The 27,013-nt window shown below is 40.1% G+C and overlaps 1 protein-coding gene and 1 non-coding gene across 6 annotated transcripts in view; one reads left to right on the plus strand and one right to left on the minus strand.

The window, feature by feature from the left end:
• Positions 1-2,739: 2,739 nt before the first annotated feature.
• KLF12 (KLF transcription factor 12) overlaps positions 2,740-27,013 on the plus strand; it is a 487,534-nt gene continuing 463,260 nt past the window's right edge. The window contains exon 1 of one of the 5 annotated variants that reach the window (XM_058276583.1): positions 2,740-3,267. The gene's annotated coding sequence lies outside the window, so the exon portion shown is untranslated. The other 4 variants (XM_058276582.1, XM_058276585.1, XM_058276584.1 and 1 more) reach the window with 4 other exon arrangements.
• On the minus strand, positions 18,939-19,046 carry LOC111760843 (U6 spliceosomal RNA). The gene has a single exon (XR_002794423.1). It is a non-coding gene; the product is annotated as a U6 spliceosomal RNA (small nuclear RNA).

The raw sequence follows: 27,013 nt of genomic DNA on the forward strand, positions 1-27,013 counted from the left end.
CTGAACATAAAGATATGTATAACTTTGCCAGGGTATGTGTCCTTTTTTGTGCTCTCTCCCCTCCTGTTCATATCTTACATTTGTTTAAATTCCACACAGAGATAGAATTGTATGAGCTCAATTGGAAATGTGTTTTTGTGTATAGGTGTATCAGGCGTGCACACACTCTCTCTAAAGTCATCCTACCCAACAAATATCCATGCTTCTTTATTCACTGACTTTGTACTTTCACAGCCATTCTCAACTCATACGAGGAGATTCTCCCTTATAAACCTTTTTCTTTTCCCTCTTTAAATCTGGGAAATGTCCTTAATCTAACATTTCCATTCTTAAAACTTACCCATCTCTATTTTTTTTTTTAACTTGCAAAAATTTTTCCTAATATTTAAGTCCTCCCTCTCCTCCCCCCACTTTTTTTGAGGTACGGGGGCCCGGGGATTGAACCCGGGACCTCCCATGTGGGGAGGCAGGCGTTTGAGCCACATCTGTTCCCAATGTAAGTTCTTCTAACTGCATTATCCAGACTCTAGATAGTAACCTTGACCTACCGCTTGTTTTGATATCACTCTGGAATGGGTTCTTGAACTTCACTTTCTATCTTTCATCCTTCTATCAACATGCCTGTGGCTGTTGCCAGAGGAACGGAGTGCAGTTTGCTTTTCCACGTGCAGAAACACTCGCTATACAATATATTTATGGTCTGTTCACCACTCAGCTCTAAGAAAGAGCTGTTATTACAAGAACTGCCACGCTGACATAATTTCTCACAGCATCCTTCCACCGTTAGTTAAGTCGCCTTCACTCCCTGCCTCTCCTTGCCCCACCTAGAGGGGAACTTTAAAGTGTTTTTAGGAGTGGCAAGTTCTTCTTTTAAACATTGCATATTTGTTGCTACTCTACCATTTTCAAACTTATGTTTCCATCCAGATGTAATGGAGTGTAAGGGGCTGTTCACCCCACGCCCAGGATCAGACCAGGCGCTGCGTCCCAAGCAACTTTCTGTGGATCAGAGACCCCACCCCTGGGACCGACTCCTCACCCTGCAGGCCCCATTTTCCCTTTGGGTTCCTAATTCTCCCGCAGCACTCAGATCTTCAACTTTGGTCTTGCATCGCCTTCTCCCTCCCTCTGCTTTCCCAGTGTAAGGCTACTTCGCTTGAGGCCCCCTTCCCTTAATCCTGCTCTACGCCTAAGAAAACGCAGGTCCAATGATTCATCCAGTCCAGACTTGAAGGACCTGGGAATTCTCCTCCAGCCGGACCACCTTTTCCATTTTCCTCACACACCAAACGCGGCAGGAGGCAGCGAACGCACCGGGCGATACCCTGCCTTTGTTTTCCACACCAGGCCAGGCCTTTCTAAGTTTGAAAAATGCCACAACGCCAGGCAAAAGTAGAACATGGCTTTTCCTGGCTTCAAATCCTTCCTTCGCTCTCATTTCCTGTTTCTCGGCCTCTCCCTTGTTTCTCTTCCCACCCCACTTCATGCCACATTACAGAAGATCTTTCTCTCAACACAAACTTCCCCTTCCTGCCTTTCCCACCGCTGGGGCCTCGCCCGGGGTGCTGGTCCCCGAGGCGGTTTCCCACGGAAGGCGGGCTCCAGGGCAACGGGTAGGGGCGTCGGCCGGCCAAGGAGCCGCTGTGCGCACACCTAGGTTTGGAAGAAAGTGGCACACGCAATCTCAATCAATGACTGCCCCGCCTCCGCCAGCCCTACCTCCCCACCCCCCACCCGCCCGCTTCCGCCGGCGCTCCTTCCCGCCCGGCCCACCCTCTCGCGCGGGCTGACCCCGAGCCCTCGAGGCCGCGGCGGGGAGCGCAGGGACCCCGCCGGCTGCCTCCTCCCCCTCTCGCCCCTGGGCCCCGCGGATCCGCTCCCCAGGGCGCGGAGGCGGAGCGGGAGGGGGGCGCCGAGGCAGGCGTCGAGGACTCTGCTCCCGGCCGTCGGCTTCTCGGGGCTCCGCTCCAGGGAGCAGGGCCCCTTCTCCCAGTGCCCCCTCGCTGATCCCCAGCCTTCCGGCCTCGGCGGCTCTGGGGTTGCTCCCCTTCTGCAAGCTGGCCTTGCTTTCCTAAATAACTGGCTCCGGAAGGCGCCCCGCGCCCCGGGATTCGGAAGCAAACCCAAACAATGATCCCCCTTCCCCGCCCCCGCGCAGAGGGCGCCGCCCGCCCGCCCGCTCGGGATGCCCCCGCGCGCACCCCATTGTTGCAATGCGCGGGCGATGCCCGGCGTCCGGGGGCGGTCCCCGCGAGCGGCCGCGCGTGGCTGCGCCGCCAGCCCCGCAGCCTCGGCGGCTCCGCCCACACCTTTCCAAGTTAGCTCGCTGGCGAGCCGCGGGGACTGCGTGGGCTCGGGGACCCCTCCCTGCGCGCCCCCAACCGGGCGGGAACCGGCAGGGGGTGGGGTCGGGAGTCGGCTCCGGGCTTTATTTGTTTCCGAATTCTCTTAATAATGCTGGCTTGCGCGCTCTGACACAAAAGAGGGGACTTTCTCCCGGCTCCGCGCAAGTTCTGGCCTGGCGAGTTGAAATCTGGGGGTTCCTCTCGCCTCGAGGCACCGCGGGCCCCCTTACCCAGGGGCTCACAAAGCTCCGTTGGCCATGTGTACATTATTTTTGGTATCGCAGCAAGGTGGTGCAGGTGAAAGGGAAGCGCGGCCGAGAAAGGAGGCCAGGGGAGGCGGAAGCAGGGGTGGGGCGGGGTGGGGCGGGCTGGCGGCGCCGCGGACCAACCCCCCAGCCCGGCGGCCCGGGCGGCAGGGCGAGGGCTGGGCAGTGGGTGTTGCCTTCTACCTCTGCGAGCGGGGAGGGGTTAGTTTCCCACAGGGGATTTCAACCATCACACTCAGAGCCCGCCTCCTAATCCTCGGGCGGAGCGGCTCCGGGGCCCCATTTTATGGCAATAAAGCGACTTAGCGCCTGCTGAGCGAGCCCCTCCCTGCCGCCGCCCCCGCCCTCGGCCCCACCCCGGGGCTCGCCCGCAGCGGCGGGGCTTTGTTTCTGGGGAGGAGGAGGACCCGGAGCTCTTTTGTTTGGGGGTTTGGTGTTTTCACCCCCCCCACCACCCTACCCCACCCCCGGCGCCTCTCCGGTTTCCTGAGCTCGGTGCTGCAAGGGAGGAGAAGCGGCGTCTTGCAACCCCCTCGGCTGGGCCCCGGGGTAATTCGATGCGGGCCTGGCGAGGCTCCCCACGCTAGACCCGGGCTCGCGTCTCGGCAGCCTCCACCCACCGGCCCACCCTACATTTAGCGCATCATGTGATCCGGGTAAGTCATTTGCAAGTACAACAGTTCCCTGGGTTGCCCCCCATTCATTTCCTGAGAACTGCAGAGAGCAGCTGAGAGCTCTGCCTGTGCGAGTGTGCGTGTGAGTGTGCGCGGGTGACGCCGTGTGTGCGCGAGAGAGTGAGTGTGTGCGCGCGCGTGTGTATGTGTGTGTGTGTGAGAGAGAGAGAGAGAGAGAAAGGGAGAGAGAGGGGGACTCTGTGAGGGAAAGAAAACAATTTCTCCTGCTCTGCAGCTTCTGTTCAGGTCTGTGTCGATTCCGTTTCTTATCAAAATAAACAACCCCCTTCCTATTATTATTTTTGCCATCCCAAATCAGACCGTATTCTCTTAACGTGTTTTATTTTCCTTCTGTCATCTGCTCAAGTTAAATCATTTTGGTTGGTCTGTGATCTTAAAAGGGGAAAGTGTTCAGAAGCGGGAGGGGGTCGGGGGAGGGCGATGCTATTGCAAAGCGAGGAGCGTTGGTCGGATTCGTGGAGAAGAAAGAAGGAGGTTTCTTTCCCCCCCCTCCCCTAATTTTTTTTTAAAAAAGAACTTATCAAGTAACGTGTATTAAGCAAATATTCAGATGTTTTTCTACCCCTAGTGAAATTGTTGGTTGCAGTGTTTGCCTGACAGTTGCCAAGGATGAAAAATAAAGCACTAGGGCTGAACTGGGGGTTTTGTTAAAGTGATTTGCCCCCGGGAATGTAGCGGTTTGGATGAATAGCTGCCGCACCGCGGCTGTAGGGCTGTAGGACTGTGGATGTGCGCTGGAGAGCGTGGAGGGGAAGGGGTTAACGCGGAGATGACACTGCTGGCATGAATAGTGGTCCTGGTGCTACATTCATTATTGTCTCTGGTCGTAATGATGTGTAACTGTCACTTGCTACAGTGCCTGGTCCGTGGAAGTAGCCAGACACTGGACCGTGGCTGTTATTTTCAATTACGGGGGCCCCGGCCGGAGTTGACAAGGGGCAACTTTGCGCGTCCACCCGGGCGGGGAAGCCCGCGGAGCCGGCCTGGGAGCCACTTCTTGGCTTATGGAAGCTCGCCCCGAGGACTCGGACTTGACCTCCGCGACATTAGTTGGTGTCATGTTAGATGCTCCCTTGCGGGGAGAATCATTCCCGCTTTTTTTGGGGGGGGGGGGGGGGTAAGGGACTGCCTATTCCAACTTTGAAAACTTTTATCTTTGGGGAACAGGGTGGGGTGCACTCAACAGTTCTCTTTTCTCAGTGCATTTGAGGCGAATGCCTGGAAAAAGTACCAATTCCTTTGTTACATGCCCTGCAGCTTCCCAGCCCCCTTCACTCTGAGCTTCGAGTTTTGCATACTTTAGTAGTAATAGCCTTAATTCAGCTGATACAAGCCGACTGTGTTGTGTTAAAGATTATTAGTACAACGGAATGAGTAATCTGGATAAGCAGTTTGTGTGGTTAATATTGTCAGCTCTCTAATTTAACTGTACAGATGGTTTAAGTATCCTGCGTGGATTGTTTTAAACAATTCCACTGGCTAATAGAATTCTCGGCCATGCACATGGATATTTTATTTTAAATTAGCTTTAATATTCTCTCAGCTTCCCTGTGACACCAGGGAGATGGGCAGCTCTATTTACATTTAGAGCATGTGCATCTAGTTGCTTCTGTAGACATCTGCCAATCACATGCACGTCATTCAGTAAATCCACCTAGACGACTGCATTCCCTTTTCTTACTGGAGGATAGAGTCGTTTAGTTAAGTAAATGCTTTGACATAAATTTGGTGGCTTTTTGCAGGCAGCATCTTGTCATGGCAGTAGGAGTGGTCACTTTGAACAGTGGGTGTATACCATCTTCTAAAAAATGCTCTTTAGAATAGAGACTTAATAAAAACAGTGACCTCCCTCATGCCCCCCAAAAAGCCTATGCTATTTGCAGACCTCGTTCAGATTTGTTTACAGTTTTTAAGCCACATAGATTATTTTAAAGGGATATACTTTTAGTCCAGAAGATTTTACTCTAGAAGCTTAGAAATAGGATGTTGAAGGGCAAACATTTCGGTTGTGTAAGTTATATCTTTATTGCTGCAGCTTGGTTAATCATGAGCCTAGAATGAGTATATTAAGCCCCTTATGGGCTGGAGATAAACTTTAGCATACAAGAATTGGCAGAAATTTGTAAATATTCAGGAAAGATGTTTATTATTGTTAATCTTTCTAATTCATAACTACTGTAACATAATTAGACTGGTAAAATTTGGAATATTTTCCCATAAAGTTGCCATAATTTATGAACTGAAACTGTCATTAATATAGCTATGTCGAGTAAACAACATTGTTGAGGGGTTTCTGTTTATTTTTTAAATGCTCTAGCTATTTACTATTTAGTAATGCATATTTAAAAGAAACTTGAGCAAAACTTAATTTGTATTCCTGTTTATTAATGAAACTATTGTGCTGGTGAACACTTATTATTTTTTCCCCCCAAAAGTTCCTTTCTAAGTAATGAATGTCATTTGGGAGAAAACTGGTCCTGATTGAGCATTTGAGACCTTGACCTTAGCAACTCTCTGGCTGGTGCTTGTTTACTACAGCTGCAGCCTGTGTGTGTATAGAAGTGGAAGGGCTTGCAAACACTGGTGCACTAACTCTCCCCAGGCCAAGGAAATAACAAATCAGGATGCTCGACTTTCATTCCGAAGAGCACGCAGGCATCAAGCATATTATCGGTAGTGTTCTGGTCATTAAAATAGGTGTGTGTGTGTCTGTGTCTGTGTTCCTCAGGGACTTCTTTGCTGCCTCCTGTAAAAGGCACATATGGACTTTTAACAGCGTCTGAATGAGTTTTAGTTGTTGTCCTGAAGCATGGTGTTATCAACTTAATGAAATAATTTGGTGTTAAATATAGGTGTGTTTAAACCCAGCAAAGACCTAAATGCTGAGGCCCCCGGGCCTATACTGAGGACATTTTGAATTCAAGCCAGTGTTGGTTAATCTAAAGTATTGAGTAACCTTCCCTGGAGAGGTGATGTTGTTAAATAGTTGAATATAGGAAGGTCTTGAACATTTCTTTTCTTGTACAAAATGGAAAACATGGAGTTTCCTATTTATGCGAATTCAATTACATTAGAATAATCACATTAAATTGGAAAGCCAAATGGTTTGTTTTCCTTATAAACAATCCTCCTCTTGTGTTAACTTCTTAAATCTAGTTGCAGATAGATTGTGCTAATGCAAAATAGTTTTTATTGTACAAAACTAGAAATGCTACAAAATTATTTGATAAGTTAGTTTTTTTTTGAATATTGTTTCCCCACTTGTGCTTTCATGTTGCTTAATGAATGAGAGCTAAAAATCCCACAGCAGTTTTATTCAAAATTGACACATGTATCTTTTTTTTTTCAAAGACAGCTTTCATTTGTGTAAATAATTCCCAAAATAGGCTGCAGTTGCTTACCTCTACTATTTGTGTTTTGAAAATACCTTGTGGTGGTAGAATGGAGATAATCTATTTTTGCCCAATGTATTTGCCTAATATTTTTTTATTTTCCCTTTTTTATCCATTTATTTTTCTGCCCACACTTAAATAATACCCAGCCTTAGATATGTACAAAGTCTAAGGATAAAAAAATTGAAATTAGATCACTGGCAACACCCTGTAACTGCAGCCTTAACTCATCTACACAACCACTCCTCCCAAAAGCAAAATGCTAGTGAGCAGCTGGGCCTTGCCCTGTGCCCAGAAGTCAACAGCCTTAGGCTCTGTCAGACTTGCTTAGTTTCTAGAGCTCAACCTGTCCAGGGAGCTGCCGGATTTCAACCCACTGGAATCCTTTCTCAGGGCCGGGAGTGGCCACACCCCAGTTGATGTCAGTTATTGAGTGCTTGTGGTAGAGAACACATGCTGTGGATTAAATGGTTACTTTCTCTATATATTCTCAGTAATTATGTTGCAAAAGGATTTTTCGGTTTTGGGTGTTTGTTGTCATAAAAGCGACTACTTGAGTAGTCATATTGCGCCATAAAAATTTGTTTCGGTCTGGCAGTATTATAGGATATTCACCCAAAGCATTCTCCTCTGGTAAAAAGTCTTTCTTCCTGTAATGCTGTATTTTTCTTTTGTTGCTAATCTCATGTTATATATTTTTGAATGTCTATTAGTGTACTAATTGAACCGGTCCAGATAGTAGTATTGCTTTCTAGGTACGGAAAGCCCTTGCTGTTCTAATCCTGCATGGAAGAGGGAGAGGGAAAATTTGGAGAGCTTTGGGGAAACTTCCCACCCTCATCAGAGACTGCAGAAGCTTACAGTTTATCCTACCACTATCGTATCTGCTAGTTAGACAGCAAGGAATTATCTTATATATGCTTGTCATTATATGGTTTTCCTAGTAATTCCTGGCTGTGATGTATGTGTGTATATTGTATGTAGATATATAGTCACTATTTTATATATCCACACACACTATATACCTTTCAACCAAGCATTGCAATAAAAAGCCCCCTCCACATATTTGAAATTAAAAGAGGAAAATGCACAAAAGTCTGTTTCTTTCAAATTCTATGTTTTGTAATAGTATCCTCTCTTTATTTTGAAGTTAATAAGCAAACTCATAACAAAAAACAACCTTGCCCCCTAAAAAACAAGCCCACAAACCTAAATGGTAACCATTTACTGCAAAAAAAAAAAAAAAAAAAAGAAATAAAAACAATGTAAAAAAAATCCTTCATTTCATAATCAGGTATCCACTAAAATTTTACATCTAGGTATCAGGACTTATTTAAGTGGCAGATATATTTGGGTTTAAGTCAGGCTCTCCTGTTTACTAACTCTGGATGACCTTGTTCAAATTTCTTAACCTATCAGAGCCTCAGTTTTTTAATCTGTAAAATGGGAGAAATAATAGAGGGCTGTCATGAGGATAAAATGAGATAATGTAGGTGAAAACCACTTTGTAAATTTTAAGTACTAGTGTGGCAACTGATGTGACAGGAAAACCACTCCCACTGCACCACGCTCCACCCTCACCCCCCAATGGGATGAAACTTTGCAGTTTTCTCAAATGAGCATATAAATTACACTTATAGAAAAGGAATTTTCAAGTGTGGGTAGAAAACTTCTGGTAGTCAAAGGTCATGAATTCCATTCCTGTCTCACCAGAGACTTGCTCTATGACCTTGAGAAATCACTCATAAAAAGTTTCAGTGGGGAAATGGATGTAGCTTGGGGGTTGAGTGCCTGCTTCCAGTGTCGAGGTCCGGGGTTAAATCCCTGGTACTTCCTAAAAAAAAAAAAGGAAAAGTTTGTGTGTAGTTGGTATAAAAGTTACCATTAACCTTTATATAATGCAGGTAAAGTATCTGAGTTTTGCAAAAGAAGAAAATTACATAAAAAGAAACTGTGCTTATTATTTTCTATTTGTCTGTGATAAAGACCAACCATTATTATTTAGAGATTATAAAGCTCTAGGCTACCTCTTTAATGAGTCAACTGAAACTTCTGTCAAATGATCATTAAAAATGCCCCTTTTTTAAAATTATTAGATTTGTGATGTACTATAATTTAGAACAGTCTATTGAACTGCAAATCCCCAGTTAAGCCAAGATTCTGTTGATTAAGCTATGACTGATTTATGGCTCAAGTTGCTTGGTTAGACGCAAACATTGTTGTAACACAACATGTATTGCTCTTGATTAACATTATGAAGAATGCACATTAAAGAAGGGAAGATTATGGAGACTGTAAATGATTTTGAAAAATCATGGAACACATTTTTACTTATATTCACAAATCTTTCTGTCACATAAATTTAAGAACAATATTAATTTACATAATTTCTCCCCAGTGACATTTTTTTCCAATTAATTAAAAGTTTTTTTGCAGTCTTCTTTCCTAGAGCAAAGAAATATGCTCAAACTAGCCTATCATTATAACTTGTATTATGCTCTTTCCATGGCACATACACATAGCTTAGCTCCTCTTTATGCTTCAAGTATCGCTGTAAACATCACTTTCTATGTAACTCTTTTATCACCTCCTGCTTTAAGAATGCACTAGGTCCGGTCTATATTCTGTGGCCCCATAGCACATGGAATGCATTCAGGTGTAATTGCTTGTTGATTTGTCTTTGTCCTCTCCCAATAAAAAACTCCTTGAGAGCAGGAATTGAGTCTTCTGCACAATGATTTTGCTGGCATCTAATAAAGTACCTAAAGTAATGGCTGATACATTGTAAGTATATTTCGTGAAAGAATAAATTGTGGAATAGCTACCATGCAGTCCATTTGGCTATCCCTTTCAGTAGCTAAATGCCGTTATCATAGTTGTTCCTACCCAAGTCTTTTCACCTCTACCTAAATCTGTTCAATTCTATCTGCCATTCCTTAATTTACCATATTTCCTGAATTCATTAGTTAGCTTCTTGCAAAAAGAAGCCTATGATAGTAGAATTAGAGCCTAACAGTGCTGAATTTGAAACCCCACACAACCCAGTTTTAAAAAAATTATTATTTCTATTTTATTTTTTGAGGTATCAGGGGCCAGGGATTGAACCCTGGACCTCATAGGTGGGAAGCCAGTGCTCAACTACTGAGCTACATCAGCTTCCCTGACTTGGTATGTTGATTTGCTTTTCTAGTTGTTTTTGTTTTTTCAGGATGCCTGGGATCCGAACCCAGGGCCTCTTGTGGGAGAGGCTTGAGCCATGTCTGCTCCCACAACCTAGTTTTTAGCTTTCTAACTAGGCAAGTTACTGTTCCAAGCCTGTTTCCTCATAAATAAAACAAAAACTAGAGCCAGTGTCAACATTTCAAACTTTTTGAGGATAAAAAGTGGTAAGATTTAAAAATACTGTATAGAACCTTGTACGTGTTTAATGCTCAATAAATATTGACTACTTCGGTATGTCAGTGCCTCTCAAAATGAACTGTTCTAGATGAGTAGTAGCAGCAAAAGAAAAGAGCTACTCTTTATTGTGCAGATACTATAGTACAGATGTGAGGTACTGCACTTTACATGGGTTAGCGTCTTTGATGTTTATTCCTTAACAAACAGGTACTGGTAGCCCTTGTCTTTTGTTTATTTGACTTTCAGATAATTGACATTTAAAATTTTACATGTGAAAACCACTAATGTGCCTTTTTATATACTGAATTTTGACTTGTGAATCTCATTTGATGAATGAATTTTTTTTTTTTTTTACAGCTATTGTATGATGGTGCTACCTGCCAGGTAGCAGCTCACTTGTGCCAGGGTGACTTTGCCACCTTTGGGGAAAATTTTATTGCCTCTTTTCTTTCTCATTTTAATAAAATGAACAGAAAAGGGAAAACAGATGCTCCTTCTAGTTATGAGAAACTTAGGGCTTGTTATATAGATATACAATTGAGACAAAAGAAATCATTTGGTGTACTGAAAGTGGTGAATCTCTAGTGAAAGTGCTTAATGGAGTTACACTGATGAATTGTGAAAAATAATAAGATTACAGAGCATAAAACATGCTATTTGTCTATTTTTATTATATTTTTATTATAGAGATTGTGAACTTACCAACAACCATGCACATGTGTGGAATTCCCATATAACACCCCTTCACCAAAACAACACACTGTTGTGGAACATTCATTACAGATTATGAGATATCATCAGACTGTTACCACTAACTATGGTCCATATTTCTTTCATACCCCCTATTATTAACACAGTACATTTTTGGCATTGATGGAAGAATATTACAGTATTGCTGTTCACTATGGTCCATAGATTACAATAATTGTATTCTTCCCATTCTTCTCCACGTCCCTACCACCCTGCAGTAGTGCTATACTTCCGTTCTTGTTCACAGAAGGATATTCTTGCATTTGTACTAGTAACCACCGTAGATTATTCTCTAACTTTCTTTCAATTGACATTTACATTCCTAGACTACCCTTTATATGTCTCTTTTTAGTGACTATCTAATAGATTGCATATAATTCTGGATTTTATAATTTTCCTTTTTTTTCTGGAAATGGATTGCCTATAAAACATATGTCTGTTTCCTTTGCTTTTATATATTTGACCTTCATACAAGTTTTCAGGAGTGTATTATTTATAAAAATAAGATTCCTTCATTTATTTATATATTTATTGAACAGTATTTATTGAATACATACTTAGAAAGCCCTTGCAGAGTTTCTCCTGTTTTGTTCTTATCTCCCTCCAGCATAGGATATTCCAGGTTTTTCTTGTAGCAGGGCAGAAATGGGAGTGTCATATAAATAACTATTATGTTTATAGAGGCTATATTATTTTGTTGCAGATTATATTGTTATACTACATTTAGTGGAATTATGCTTTAACATAGTAGCCAGTTCTGTGTTTGTTGATATATGCATTAAAACAAATTGTGACTTATCCAAAAAAAAAATTTAGAAGACAACTGCTCCAGGATATTTGATAGTGGTAATAGTACATTAATAAATTCTGACCGATATGTGTTGTGCTCTTTGGGAAAGCTATTAAAGTTAAAGGCTTAATAAAAGTAATAAAAATATTATCATTACAAAAAATGCTTCAGTTACCCATTTGACCTATATTTATGTAGCTCCTACTGTGTGTATGAACCATAAGACATGGCTGTCATTATTGGGCTGAAAGTCCAATAGGGGAGTTAAGACTTGTATAGGATATTATAATACAAAATAATTTGTGATAAGTGAAGATGTGCTTAAGCAAAGTACACAGACCATCAGAGGTTTCAGGGCTTTAGTAGATGATGGAAAAATGTTTTCGTGGAAAAGTTTGATATTTATAGAGAAGCAAATGCATGAAAGCAAATTACAAACTTGTTTTGGCCGCTGTGGTGATTTCACCCCTACTTTTCCCTTATTTTTTTTTTTTTAAAGCAGATGGCTTTATGGTGTTTGGCAAACTTCTGTCATTTGCTGTTATCAACCAGAAAATTTTCTTGTCCAAATTGGGATCCTGGGATCTTGGCCAGGGGGACCTACAGTATTATGAATTTAGAGAAGGTTTATTTGGGCTATGAAAGCAAAGCAAAAATGATGACTTGTAATAAAATGAAAAATTATTCTTTATGTGAAGCCGTCTAAGGAAGTTTTTTCATATAGCTGAACGGATTTGATTTATAATATTTTATCTGCCAATGATGAGAATTTTAGCCTTGACCACAAAAAGGAAAAAGATATTTTTTCGTAAGAAAAATGGAAGAGAAAAAAATAGAAATATTTTACAGAAGGTCAGAGTCAGGTCAGAGGGAATTGCAATTTATCGGATGTATTGCTGGAAGGGATATTTAAACTGGATGTTTAAAGGGTGACATCCCCTAGAATATGCATCAGCTCTTCTGCTTTACATGCTAGTATGAGACTTTATAGCAAACACCCAAAATATTAATTTTATTTAGAGAAATTATATAACAAAAATAAAATTAACTTTTTTTTTTAAAGATTTATTTTTACTTATTTCTCTCCCCTTCCCCACCTCCCCTCAGTTGTCTTTTCTCCGTGTCCATTTGCTGCGTGTTCTTTTTTGTCCGCTTCTGTTGTCAGCGGCACGGGAATTTGTATCTCTTTTAGTTGCATCATCTTGTGTGTCAGCTCTCTGTGTGTGCGGCGCCATTCCTGGGCAGGCTGCACTTTCTTTCGTGCTGGGCGGCTCTCCTTATGGGGCGCACTCCTTGCGCGTGGGGCTCCCCTACACAGGGACACCCCTGCATGGCATGGCACTCCTTGCGCGCATCAGCACTGCGCATGGGCCAGCTCCACACGGGTCAAGGAGGCCCGGGGTTTGAACCGCGGACCTCCCATATGGTAGACGGACGCCCTACCACTGGGCCAAATCCGGTTCCCTAAAATTAACTTTGAATTTTTAAATTTCTCTCCTTTTCATCCCCACCCCCCCGCCCCTGTTTTCTGCTCTGTGTCCATTCACTGCATGTTCTTCTGTGTCTGCCTGTGTTCTTGTCAGCGGAACCAGGAATCTGTGTCTCTCTTTGTTGTGTCATCTTGCTGCGTCAGCTCTCTGTGTGTGTGGCGCCACTCTAGGGCAGGATGCACTTTTTTCCCCCCACGCTGGGCGGCTCTCCTTACCAGGTGCACTCCTTGTGTGTGGGACTCCCCTATGCGGGGACACCCCTGTGTGGCATGGCACTCCTTGTGCGCATCAGCCCTGCATGGGGGCCAGCTTACTACATGGGTCAGGAGGCCCTGGGCTTGAACCCTGGACCTCCCATGTGATAGGCGGACGCCCTATCTGTTGGGCCAAATCCACTTCCCTATGAGTCTTTAAAGAGCATTAATGGAATTCTTACTGCATACCCAACACTTTACTACATATAATGGGACTATCCCAGTGCTCTAGGCTGAAGCAATTATCTTGACATTTTAGAAGACTTGAGAATTATCAGGTAACAAAAAAATTGCTTCATGCCAGGTGGTTTACAGAGTGCTTTTAGTTTCTTTCTCAGTCCCCTAATGTAGAAGGGATGCATTTTAAAAATTTTTTTATTTTACAACCATCCCTTCCCCCTCCCACACTTTTCCCCATTAACAAAATCTTATGATTAGTGTGGTACAACTCTTATAATTGATGAATGCATACTGAAGCATTGCTACTAACCATGGTCAGTAGTTTACCTTATAGTTTACACTTCTCAGTGTACATTTTTATAGGTTTTGACAAAATGTATAATGGCCTGTATCCATCATTCCAGTGTCATTCTGAACAATTCCAGTGGCCCAGAAATGCTTCATGTTACACCTATTCTTTCATCTCCCTCCCCTGAGAACCTCTGCTGGCTACTGCCTTTATATCAGTGTTACAAGTTCTTCCATTGTTAGGATAATAATAAGTCTGCTTTAATACTTTAGTCCATAGTTACATTCCTACCTTATGTTTGTTCATTCCTCAATCTTTAGAATTTTAGAATGGTGATGTCCTCTCTGTTTCTGATTCAGAGGGGGCTTAGATCCCATGGGGCAGATAGATGGAACTATTTTGCTTGCAGTTATAGATAACTCTGTTTTTTGGGATGGGTGTTGTCCATCATCATCTTTTTGTTGGTTGTCCTGGGTGAGTCCATTGAACTGGAGATGGGTGTTGCCTCAACCAGTGTATGAACAGGCAGAAGAGTTAAGTCTCTGGCATATATATTTAATGGATATAGTGCTAATTATAGGTTCAAATGAAAGGGGCAGTAGAGCCATGTGTAGAGAATCTATAAATTGAGTCTAACTCTGCTAAACTAGGGAGCATATACTCCAAGGTAAGGCCCACTGAAAGAGTGCTGAATTCCTGAGATAGTCTGTTCTGCCTATAGTGTCTAGATGTCTCTAGTGCTTTCAGGAGCATCCCTCTTTGAGGCAGGGTTTACTGTGGCATTCAGTGAGATCCTCCTGAGATGTGCATAAGTGTAACCTCTGGAATGACCTCACGACTCACTTTGAAATCGCTTAGCCATAAAAACTCATTTGTATTTAATATTTCCCTCTTTTGATCAGATCTTTTTCCAAATGCATTGCTAGTTGGTGCTTGGTAATAATTCCTTGGTGCAAGGGAGGTTCATCCCCGGGAGTCATGTCCCATACTACCGTGGGAAGATAGTTTATATGCTGAATTTGGCTTAGAGAGAGGCCACGTTTGAGCAACCAGGAGGCAGATGGGATACATATTAATGATTTTATTGGTAAGAACATTAAAGTCAAGAGAAGGTGAAATATGTGATTTCAAAGTCAGAGCTAGAACCTGTTTTCCAAAATCAGTGTTTTCTACACTTCATCCAATTGTTACCTTCATAATTTTCATTTAATCTTCACAAGCCAGAAATTATGCACTGAACTACTAACTGCCTCCCCCCAGAGAGTTTGAAATAAGTGAAAATTGAGGGAAAGTCCACCTTGCAAGCCAGAGGTGCCATCTTCTACTGTCTAGTTCAAGAAAAATGTTCAGTGAATATTATTGGATAAGTCTTACCTCCATCCAAAATGCACATTTAAAGGCATAGTTTATATTTGGACCTGGATATAATGATCTATAGTGATCCACCCAATCAACCCTAGATGAGATTGTGCATCAGAGACATCCATATTCTGAGGAAAATTGGTTTATCACTTACCTGGTGTTGGGGCTTGTGCTAGGACCTGAGAATACAAAGGTGAGTTAGATATTAGGGAGTTGGTTCTCAAGTATTGACAGATCAGGAAACAGGCAGATCAGGAAACACAAAGTAAAGTCCACATTAGTGTATTCTGAATTTTAAAATTTATATCCTCAAGCTATTATGCTTAAAGTAGAAATGCCCTAGATACGTTTACACTTACGTTTTAGCCTCATTTGAGTAGTTTTTTTTTGAAGTACTGGGTTGTCTTCACCATGGTGTTATTTGTTTTGTTTTGTTTTGTTTTTTTAAACGTATTTTTTTCATTTATTTCCCCCTTCTTTTCCTCCTCCCCTGCTGTGTGTTTTTTGTTGTTGTTGTTGCTGTCTGTGTTGTCTTCTCATTTTTTCTCCTCTAGGATTCACCGGGGGATTTGATCCTGGAGACCTCTGGTGGGGAGAGAGGTTCCCTGTCTATTGCGCCACCTCAGTTACTGGTCTTTGCTGCGCTTTACCTTGACTCTCCCCTTGTCTGTCTTTTGGTAACGTCATCATCTTGCTATGTGACTCACTTGCACGGGGCACTGGCTCACCATGCGGTCACTTGCGTGGGCACTTGCGCTGGCATGCTTTCTCTTCTTTTTCACCAGGAAGCCCCAGGGACCTAACCCAGACCCTCCCAGGCCCTCCCATATCATAGGCGGAAGCTCTATCACTCGAGCCACATCTACTTCCCTCATTTGAGTAGTTTTAAGCTTATCTGAAAATATTTTCTCCCTGTAAGCATGCCGTTTTTTTTTTCTTTCAAAAAATGTATACTCCCCCACATTTATTGCATATGTAATGTATATAGTACATTTAAAAGGCACTGTCTCATTTAATGTTTACAATCAATTTAGAACTAGGTATTTATGGTGAAGTTCTTAATACTTTGTGACTTCAGTTTTCAAAGGAAAACAAAGTTGTAGGAAATTAAGCTTTGTTGTGCAGAAACTCACTTGATGGGGCAGTGTTTTCAAATCAATCTTTAAAAAGTTGGTACATTTTGTATGGACACATTTTAAACTTTGTTTTAGTGAAATCCTTTCTCCCTTTTTTACTTAGGTTCCCTTCTTCTAGCCTAAAACAGCATTCTTTTTGCCAACCTGTGCCATAAGAGCTAGTTTGTATTCTTTTATATTTTTCATGTTCATAAATGCTGTGAACACATAATGGAATTTGGTCATTGTTTACAAAAATGGGATCATTGTATGGAAACTTTTTAATCTTTTTTTTTTCTTTCAGTATTGCCTGAGGTTATTTCTTCTACTCAAATGCTACACGCTATAGTCTTTTTTAAAAAATAAGTATTGCATGATATTCCAAGGTATGGCTACTCCATAGCCTCTTCAGCCATTCACTTCTTGGTGGACAGTACTATGTTTATAGTTTTTAAGGCACTAAAACCAGTGTTGCAATAAACATCTCTCTCTCTATATGCATTCCCTGGCAGGCCTAATGGTATAGTTTCTTAGGGGAGGGATTACGGATTCAAAATATAGATGTTTTTAGTTTTCATAAATTTTTTTCAGATTACTTTCAGAAGGCTGTAACATTTCACATTTCTACCAGCAATGTAGACTAATAATATTTCCCTGAAACTTCATCAGCAATAGTTCTTAAAACTTTTTCCGGTCCGATAGTTTTATATTGATATCATTGCTACTCTAATTAGCTTTTCTAGACTCCAGTGACTTTGAACATCTTTTTCTGTAATTTCTAGGTCTGTTGGAATTGCTCTTCTAAGAATTCCCCTTTGGTATTCTTTGTCCATTTTTCTATTTGATTGTTTTTCTTATCAATTTTTAGGAGTTCTTTATATGTTATAGTTATTAATCATTTCTCTGATATCTGCATTGCAAATATTTTTTCAAGAATTGATATTTTATCTTTTTTGTTCAAGAGATTTTTATATACATTCCAAGCCTTTCGTATGTACTTATATATTACATAATAACATTTTAAATTTTTATTTACTCATACTGCCCATATCCATCTTGATCTCTCTCGTTTCCTGTTTTAAGGCTTTTCCATTATGAAATAGACATGTAATCCCCTATACCTAGATTTAATATTTTTCTACTTTGATTTTATCTTTAATGTATTTGAAATTGATTGTTGTATATGGTATGAGAGGTGTTTCACTCTTTCAGATGCATTGTGAGTTTACTGTATCAGCACCATTTCTGAGGGTAATCTATTATCAGTAAATATATATTCCACATTTATCATATCTTTTGTTCTCATCAGTACTTTGCTAGTACCCTGTTTTTTCCCTTTTCTTTTCTTTATAATTTTCTGAGTTATATTTGGACATGTATATAATGTTTAAATGTAAGGAATACTTTTTTGTTATGCTTACCTCCCCTGGGCAGAAACTGCACAAAAATCATCCTGTAAGTGTAATTAGAATTGCATTAAATTAGATATGTTTTTGAGCTACTTAACATATCAGTGTTATTTTTAGTGTATGATATATCTGATTCAATAACGTGGATTCTTTCCATTTGTTCATATCTGTTTTTTACACTTGAAAGATATTTTGGTATTTTATTTATAATGGTTATTTTCATTTTGATTAAATTTGTTTCTAAATACTTTAAAAGATTTTAGCTTTTTATAACTTAGATGATTTTTTTTTTTTTGCCTGTTAATATGGTGAATTACACTGATTTTTGAATGTTGAACTAGACTTGCATTCTTTACATATACCTTATTTGGTTCTGATGTATTAGCTTATTACATAGAGCTGGATATGATTTGCTAATGTTTTGTGAAGGATTTTATTTTATTTTTGTCCACTTATGTTCATGATGTTCATGGGCATAGTGGCCAGTAAATTTTTTTGTTAACATCTTCCGCTGATTTGTTTTCATTGTATTCCTTGTCTCATTAAGTGACTTGAAAATGGTTCCATCCTTTTACTGGAATACTTCCTATAGAATTATTATCCATCTGGGTTTGGATTTTTTTTTGGTAGGAAGTTTATTAACTATAAATTCAATTTATTTGATAGTTACAGGGCTATTCACATGATGTATTTCTTCTTGAGTCAGCTTTGTTAGTTTGTCTTTGAAGAACTTCAGCTTTTTTGTCTTTAAGATATGAAATTTATTGGCATAGCCATCTTCATATTCCTTACTATTTTTTAAAAAATAATGTTTATAGGATCTATTTCGATGTCTCTATTCCTAATACTGGTGAATAGAGACTTTTCTCTTTTTACCCTGATCAGTCTGACTAGAAGTTTATCAATTTTATTGATCTTTTTAATTTATTTTTTATTTTTTCACTTTTATTTGTCTTTATTTTTGTTCATCAATTCTTTCATTACTGCTTCCTTTTTTATATAATTTTTTTTTTTAATTTTTGAAGAAGCTTTAAAAGATTACATAAATATTCGTAGAAAATATAAGGAATTCCCGTATGCCCCACGCCTTTCCCCTCCCCCACTTTGCCACATTAACAACACCCTTCATTAGTGTGGTACGTTTGTTAAAATTGATAAACCCATACTGAAGCATTGCTACTAACCGTGGACTACAGTTTACAAAAAATACAGAATGCTTTGTGAATTTGTGTGTCATTCTTGTGCAGAGATTATGCTAATGGTCTCTGTATAGTTCCAATTTTTAGTATATGTGCTGCCAAAGCAAGCACTTATTGAACTTTTTAAAGAACCAGCTTTTGATTTCACTGATTTTTTTCCTATTGTTTTTCTGTTTTCTGATTCATTGATTTCTGCTCTTTATTATTTCTTCCTGCTGTTAGTTTAATTTTTTTCTTTTCTGTTTTCTGAAGATGGAAGCTTAGAACATTGATTTGAGACCTTTTCGTCTTACGGAAGGATATATTGCTATGAATTTTACTCTGAGTTTTATTTTTAATCTTCACTCAGTTCACAGTATTTTCTAATTTCCATTGTGGTTCCTTTTGACCCTGGGTTATTTAGAAGTTATTGAATATTTGAATATTTGGGGATTTTGCAGATTTCTTTGTTACTGGTTTCTGATTGAGGTTCATGATTTTCAGTGAACATACCTTGTATTATTTCTGTTCTTTTAGAACAGAAATCTGCTGAGATTTCTTTAATGGCCTAGAATATGTCTATCTTGGTAAATGTTCCATGTATACTTGAAAATACTGTATCCTGCCATTGTTGGGTGAAACAGTCTATAAATATCAATTAGGTCAAGTTGGTTAGTAATGTCTGTCTAGGATCTTATTGATATTTTCTTTTTTCTTTTTGGTCTCCTTGTTCTGTTAGTTATTGGGGAGGTGTGTTGAAGAATTGAAATCTCCAAATAAAATTGTGAATTTGTATATTTCTCCTTTCACTTCTATCGGTTTTTGCTTTATGTATTTTGAAGTTTGGTTATTAGGAGCATACACAATTAGGATTGTTATGTTGCCTTGATCAGTTCACCCTTTATTATTATGCAATATATCTCTCCCCCCCCCCCATAATATTTCTTATTGTGATGTCTGCTCTGTATTAATATCACTACTATACCTTTCTTTTGATTATTACTTTCATGGTTTAACTTGTAGCCAATTACTTTTAACCTAACTATGTCTTTATATGTAAAGTGGCTTTCTTGTAGACCTTATACCATTGGGTCTTACTTTTATTCTAGTCTTACCATCTCTAACTTTTATTTGGAGTGTTTTGACCATTGACATTTAGCACAATTTTTATATTATTGTGCTTCCATTTACTAATTTGTTTTTCATTTCTCTCATATGTTCCTTGTTCCTATTTTTCCTTGTTTCCTTCTTTAGGATTATTTTTTAGTATTCTATTTTATGTCCAGTATTGGCTCATTTGTTATATCACTGACATATATTTACTGGGGGTTGTTCTATGGTTTATAATACACACTCTAACTTATCATAGTCTATCTTCAAATAATAATGGACCATTTCCTGTATAGTATCAGAATCTCACAGTCTATTTTCCTCCTTTTGTATTGTTTTCTTCATACACTTTACTTATATACATACAAACCGAACAATTCCTAGTTACTGTCTCTTCTTTAAGCACTTAAGCCTTTAACAGAGGTTAAAAATAAGAATTTTTAAAATATGTGCCAACATTTTTGTTAGTTTCAGAAAGCTTTATTTCTTTGTTTAGATCTAAATTTCTATCTGGTATCATAGTAGTTTGCCTAAAGAAATTTATTTAAGATGTCATCTAAGGCAGTCTACTAGCAATGATTTTTCTTATATCTTGCTTGTCTGAAAAAATCTACTTGCCTTTGTTTCTCATATAGTTTGCAGGTTATTGAATTCTGGATTGATAATTTCCCCTCATAACTTTAAAGATTTTCCTCCATTATTAGCTTGTTTCAATAGTATCTGATTAGAAATCTGTTGTCACTCTTATCTTTGTTTCATTGTGTGTAATGTTTTTGTTTTTCCTCTGATGCCTTCAGTATTTTTCTTTATCCTTGGTTTTCAGCAGTTGGATTGTGACATGTCTAGGTATATCATCATTTGTAATTATTTGTTTGGGATTCTCTAAGCTTTTTCTTAATCTCGAGTTTATTGTCCATCCTAATTTTTGATAATTTTCATCCTTTATCATTTTGGATGTTTCTTTTGCCCCATTTTCTCTCTTTTCCTTCTGTATCATAGTGACAAATGTGTTAAACTACTTGATATTGTCTCACAGGTCTTGGCTGCCTTCTCTTCTTCCTCCTTCATACTATTCATTTTTCAGTCTGTATAATTTCTATTGATCTTTCCTAGTGTTTACTGATTATTCTGCTGTGTCCAGTCTGTTGTAAACCCTGTGAAGGAATCCTTCATATTTGATAAAAATCATTAATTTCTCGTATTTTTATATAACATTTAAAAATTTTCACCTTTCAGCTGAATTTTGCTATAAGTCTGTATATCATCTACCTTTTTCTCTGTGTTCTTTGACGTTTTAATGATAGCTCTTCTAAAGTCTCTGCTAGATTCAACACCTCTGCTATCTTGGGGTCTGGTTATATAGGCAGGTTTCTCTTGACATTGGTAAGTTTTCTTTTTTATGTGTGTTTTGTAATTTTTGATTGACCTTCTAGCATTATGTGTACAAGAACAGTAGAGACTGAGGTAAACCATTTATGCTAAGAAATGCATTTGCCTTTTATTCTGTATGGTGTTGGCATGAGTGTGGGGGAGGTGAGAGATGAGTCAGTTTGACCAGGAGATACGCTGAGTTTGTGCTTTGTTTTTGCTATTGAACTGTCACCTCACCATAAAGTTCTTTTTTTTTTTTAAGATTTATTTTTTATTTCTTTCCCCTTTTCCCCTCTACCCCCCAGGTATCTGCTTTCTGTGTCCATTTGCTGTGTGTTCTTCTGTGCCCGTTTGTATTCTTGTCAGTGGCACTGGGAATCTGTGTGTCTCTCTCTCTTTTTTTTTCTTTCCCGTTGTGTAATCTTGCTGCATCAGCTCTCCGTGCATGTGGCCCCACTCCTGGGCAGGCTGCACTTTTTTCACACGGAGTGGTGGCTCTCCTTACGGGGTGCACTCCTTGTGTGTGGAGATCCCCTACTGGGGGGACACCCCTGTATGGCATGGCACCCTTTGCGTGCATCAGTACTGCACATGGGTCAGCTTTACCACATGGGTCAGGAGGCCCTGGATTTGAACCTTGGACTTCCCATGTGCTGGGTGGATGCTCTATCCATTGAGCCAAACCTGCTTCCTCACCATAAAATTCTAATTTCTCCAAGGATTCATTGCTTTTATCTTGAGTCTTTTGTGAGACCTGAGTGCCACAGAGTTTTTCTCATTGTTTCTGCTTTATCCTTAATTTTCAGCCAACTCTGAACTCCCATTGACACAGGAGGGCCTCTCTGTGTTTTTGCCTCTCTCCCAGAAGTATTCTGGGGAGCTGGATGGGGGATGGGGGATGGTCTCACTTCTCCTCCAACTTCAGTCAAGCCAAGACCTGTGTACCTAAGCCTTAGTTGGGAATTTTCAGCATCCCCAACTCTTCCAGTAGCTTAACTTTGCCTTGTGTCAAAGGGAGGCTTTTGTACAAGTGAATTTTCTGTCCCTTCATTAGTATGACTGGGTTTTTTTGTTTGTCTGTCAGTGCAGGATTCTGGGTCTGAGTAAGTTTCCTCCCTCAGTCACAGGAGCAGATGGATTTTTACCTAGTGTCAGTGCAGATTAGGGGTCTGTGTGTGTGTTTTTGTGTTTTCCTCAGCAGCTGCTGTTCTTTGCTTGATGGGGATTGGGAGGGGTAGATAGAGGGTTTCCTGCCTCTCTCCCACTGGCAGGTGTCCTTTGCTTCTACTCCAAAAGCAGCCAACATTTGCCGGGAGGGTGGTGGGAGTATTTACTGTCACACTCTCTGTGGCAGATGTCTTTTGCTTCATTTGAGAGTAGAGCCTGGGATAAGGTCAGATTTTGTGCCTCTGCCCCAGTGGTAGCTGATCCTTACCTGCATGACTGTACCTCCAAGGGAAACTGTCTTAGGATTCATGTTCTTTTCTCACTCTTTTGTCTCATCACTTGGGGGGGAGGCTTGTGCAAAAGAGTGGGTGAGTGACTGTGACTATTTTTGCATCTGGGGCTCCTGGTCTAATAAATTGCCTGTTGACCCATATTAAACCTTTTAAGAATTTGTTAAAATTGTAGAGTTTTTTTCTTGCCTGCTTTTGTGTGTGTTTACTCTTCTTTAATTATCTGCCAACGGCAATGTCTTGTTTTTCTAGGAAGGGGCTTATCACTCTTTGGAATCCAGTTCATCTGGTTGCCTTGTGACTTCAACACTTTGGATTCAGAAGGCAGGGTTTTGTAGATTATTTTTGTTTTCTCATTGTTGAGTGGGGTTGACATTTTTCTGCAGTTTTCTACCTCCAGACCAGTTCCATGTAGACTTTCCACTTTTGACTACTGAAAATGGAATATTTTCCCCATTGTTCTTTCCATCTGTTTATTATTAAAATAGAGAAAAGTTATTGGTAATTTTGTATATATATATGTCTATGTCTGTATGTGTGGTATTAGTATGTGAGAATTTGGCATAATTTTTTTCTGAATGGCTTTTGTGAAATATTCTTCATATTTAAAAAAAGCATTTTATCAGATATTTTTATGTTCTTAGTGATAAACCATGTTTTTTTTCCTCTTTTAACTGGATTTTATAAAGGATTCTGTGGAGGACATATTGGTCTTGATCTGTAATCACAAGTGAGATTGATTTCTAATATTCTTTCTTGATGTGTATATTTTTGTGGAAAGTTTCGGTGGTTAAATAAATGAATTGGGAAAATGTCTTTCTGCAAACTGTAATTGGAACTGACCCTTAAAGACTGGCGTCCAGGTGTGAATGCTTTGGATCATGGTTTTATTTCTTTTTTAATCTTTCCAGTGGTAGATATTTAACCTATTTTCCAGTTTATTCTGTATATTGATATATTAAGTTTTCGAACTTCTTTGTGGGTTAGGTTCTTCTAGGAAATTACCCATTTCTTAGGCTTTTAAATTTGCTGCCTCAGGATAGCATGTAGTATCCCCCAAATAAATAAAATGTTTCTACTGTAACATGTTATTTTTCACCTAATATTGTCTAGTTTTTATTGTTCTCTTTTTTCCATAAATATTTCTGCAGGCAGTTTTTACAAGTTTTATAACTATTCTTTTAAAGCCATTGGTTTTCTTTTTTTTTAAAGATTTATTTATTTATTTAATCCCCCCCCTCCCCCGGTTGTCTGTTCTCTGTGTCTATTTGCTGTGTCTTGTTTCTTTGTCCGCTTCTGTTTGTCATCAGTGGCAGGGGAAGTGTGGGCGGCGCCATTCCTGGGCAGGCTGCACTTTCCTTCGCGCTGGGCGGCTCTCCTCACGGGGTGCACTCCTTGCGCATGGGGACTCCCCTGCGTGGGGCGGCACTCCTTGCGCGCATCAGCACTGCGCATGGACCAGCTCCACACGAGTCAAGGAGGCCTGGGGTTTGAACCGCGGACCTCCCATGTGGTAGACAGACGCCCTAACCACTGGGCCAAGTCCGTTTCCCGCCATTGGTTTTCTTAATTCTCTTTCCTCTTTCCCTCCCCTCCCTCCACTTAGGTCTTTTAAAAAAATACTATATCCTTGAAGGTATTAAAGTTAGAAATACTCTTCTGGGCATATCATTTACTTTGTAGTCTGTGGTTTCTGGCATTTTTGGAGAAGTTATTCTTATTTTCATTGTTTCTAGGTAGTTTTAAATTATATTATTGATTTCTCCTTTAATCAAATATTTCTAGGTATGTTTCTTAATTTCTGAGTATTAAAAATATTTAGGTCTTTTATTTTTTACTTTTACATTTTATTTTATTTTTGAGATTGTAACTTGTAAAACATTCTTATTTTTAAATCATTATGCTCCTTTTTGTAGTTTAGTATATGATCGATTTTTATAAATGTCTCCTAGAAATTTGACTACTGGTGTCTTCTCTGTTGAGGAATGTGATGTTCATTTTTCACCCACTAAGTTGAGTTTATTGATTTATTAATTATTCTAATGTACTAAAATAACTACAGTGACTTTTCATTTATTCTCTGCTGGGATCTATTGAATTGGTTGTCATTATTCTTGCTCAGCATATAAGGGAAACAAATCTTGTTGCATTATACCAAGTGGCAGCAGCTCCATATGCATGGAGTGGCAGAACAGTAGTAGGCAGGCTGACAGCTTTCTCTTAAATGCCAAGTTTTCCTGCTTTCAGGTCACTTACACTCTCCAAGCTTTGGGAGAGAGAGGATTTCAGCCATGTATCAGTTTGGCACTTTTGATAAGCAGATGCTAAGACTGGATTAGATGTGCAAAAGAATTTTTGTGGGAAGGTACTTGGGAAGGAGAAGAGATCAAGAGGAGATGGGTAGAATCTCCAGACTGTGATGCCAATCTGATACCTTTGAAAGAAGAGAGGAAAGGAAGGATGTTTGGGTATGAAGAGTTTCTGACTGTAGTGTACTTGTGAGAAATTATCAGCCAGGCCAATGGGAATTTTTTAAGCAGAGATTTCCCATTAAAGGAGACCTGTGTTGGGCAGAGATGTCCTGACCCTAGCACCCTCATTATGATCAGCCACAGGCTCTGAGCTTTTTGGAGAAGCATACCCTTGGTGTCATGAGTGCTGTGACAGATTTGAAGATGTGAAAATTAGAGCCGGTCAGTCTGCTATGTTTTCCTTGTACAGGTTGTGAAGATTTGAAGCTGTATGGACCCCAGAAAACTGTTTTTAAAGTTAGTCCATTCCTATGGGTGTGGCTCATTTCAAGTAGGATCTTTTGGCAGGTAGGATCTTAACTTCAGGGTAAGTCTTGATTCTTTTACTGGAGTCCTTAATAAATGGAGGACTAAAAAGCCATGGACACCCTGAAAAAGCTGCAGTGAAAGAGAGAAGTCACAGATGAAGCTGCAGAACTAGCCACAGGCCTGGAGGAGCGGGGAGAGACAAGCGCCACGCCCTTAGACCCTGCCTTGTGCCTGATTGCCCCTAGCTGCAAGTTTGGGAGATAGCATCTCTTGAGGAGGCCTTGATTCAGATCACATCCTTGGAACTGTACGCTTTTACTCTAGTAAATGCCAGTGATAAAAGCAAACATATTTCTGGTATATTGCATTGGCAGTCTTTAGCAAACAAAAACACAGGTTTTCTTGAAGAGATACATGAGTGGCAAGAGTTGAAGACCGTGTGTTAGTTTCCTAGGGCCATGGTAACAAACTCCTACAAACTGGGATACTTAAAACATCAGAAACGTATTCTTTCAGAGTTCTGGAAGGTAGAATCCGAAATCAAGGTATCAGCAAGACCATGTAGGGAATAATCATGTCCATGCTTCTGATGGCTGCTAGCAAAACTTGGCTTTCCTTGATTTGTAGCTTCATCACACTGGTTTTCTACCTTCCTCATCACATGACAGTCTTCTCTGTGTGTTTATTTTCACACAGTTTTCTTATAAGGACTCCAGTCATTGGATAGCTTCTATTCTGAGGTTCTGGCTGGGCATGAATTTTGGAGGCACACGATTCAATCCCATACAGCCACCATAGCCTGCCTCATCTTTGACGGTCAAAGAGAGCAGGCAAACATCTGTAAGGCTCATGCTGACGTATTCCCAGAGGTCCACCTGTTTCTGCGGGTTCAGCTCTTTACAAAAGTAACTTTTGAACCACACCTCGATACTCTAAATCTGGTCTCTGGGCTTTGCCCAGCCCTCCTGTGATCAATGCTCTCATGAATATGTAACCAGAAGGAAAAGCTGATTATTCTTCTACCATTGTTGACCAGCAAATTGCAATTTCGTATAGTTCAATATAGTAATCTTCCACTGGGATTCCCTCAGACTGAAGGCCTCATTTTCATGTGACTGTCTTTGGTCACTGTGTTTGTTTGGTTCAGGAAAGTTAGGAAACTTGGATTTCGGAGTGGACACATAGCATGTCAGATTCTGAATACCATCTTCAGAATGTCAGCTACATTCTTCCTGTATTTCCAGCACCATCTCCACTGCATCTTGATCCATTGTAATTAGTTTGCTTTCATTTAGTTCCATAAATAAAGTAGGATATGGAAAAACTTCAAAACCACTTAGAACCATCAAAGAACAATATCTTGTGGCATTCTCCCAAACAA

The sequence above is a fragment of the Dasypus novemcinctus genome, chromosome 15 (assembly GCF_030445035.2).
Source record: "Dasypus novemcinctus isolate mDasNov1 chromosome 15, mDasNov1.1.hap2, whole genome shotgun sequence".
NCBI lineage: Eukaryota > Metazoa > Chordata > Mammalia > Cingulata > Dasypodidae > Dasypus > Dasypus novemcinctus.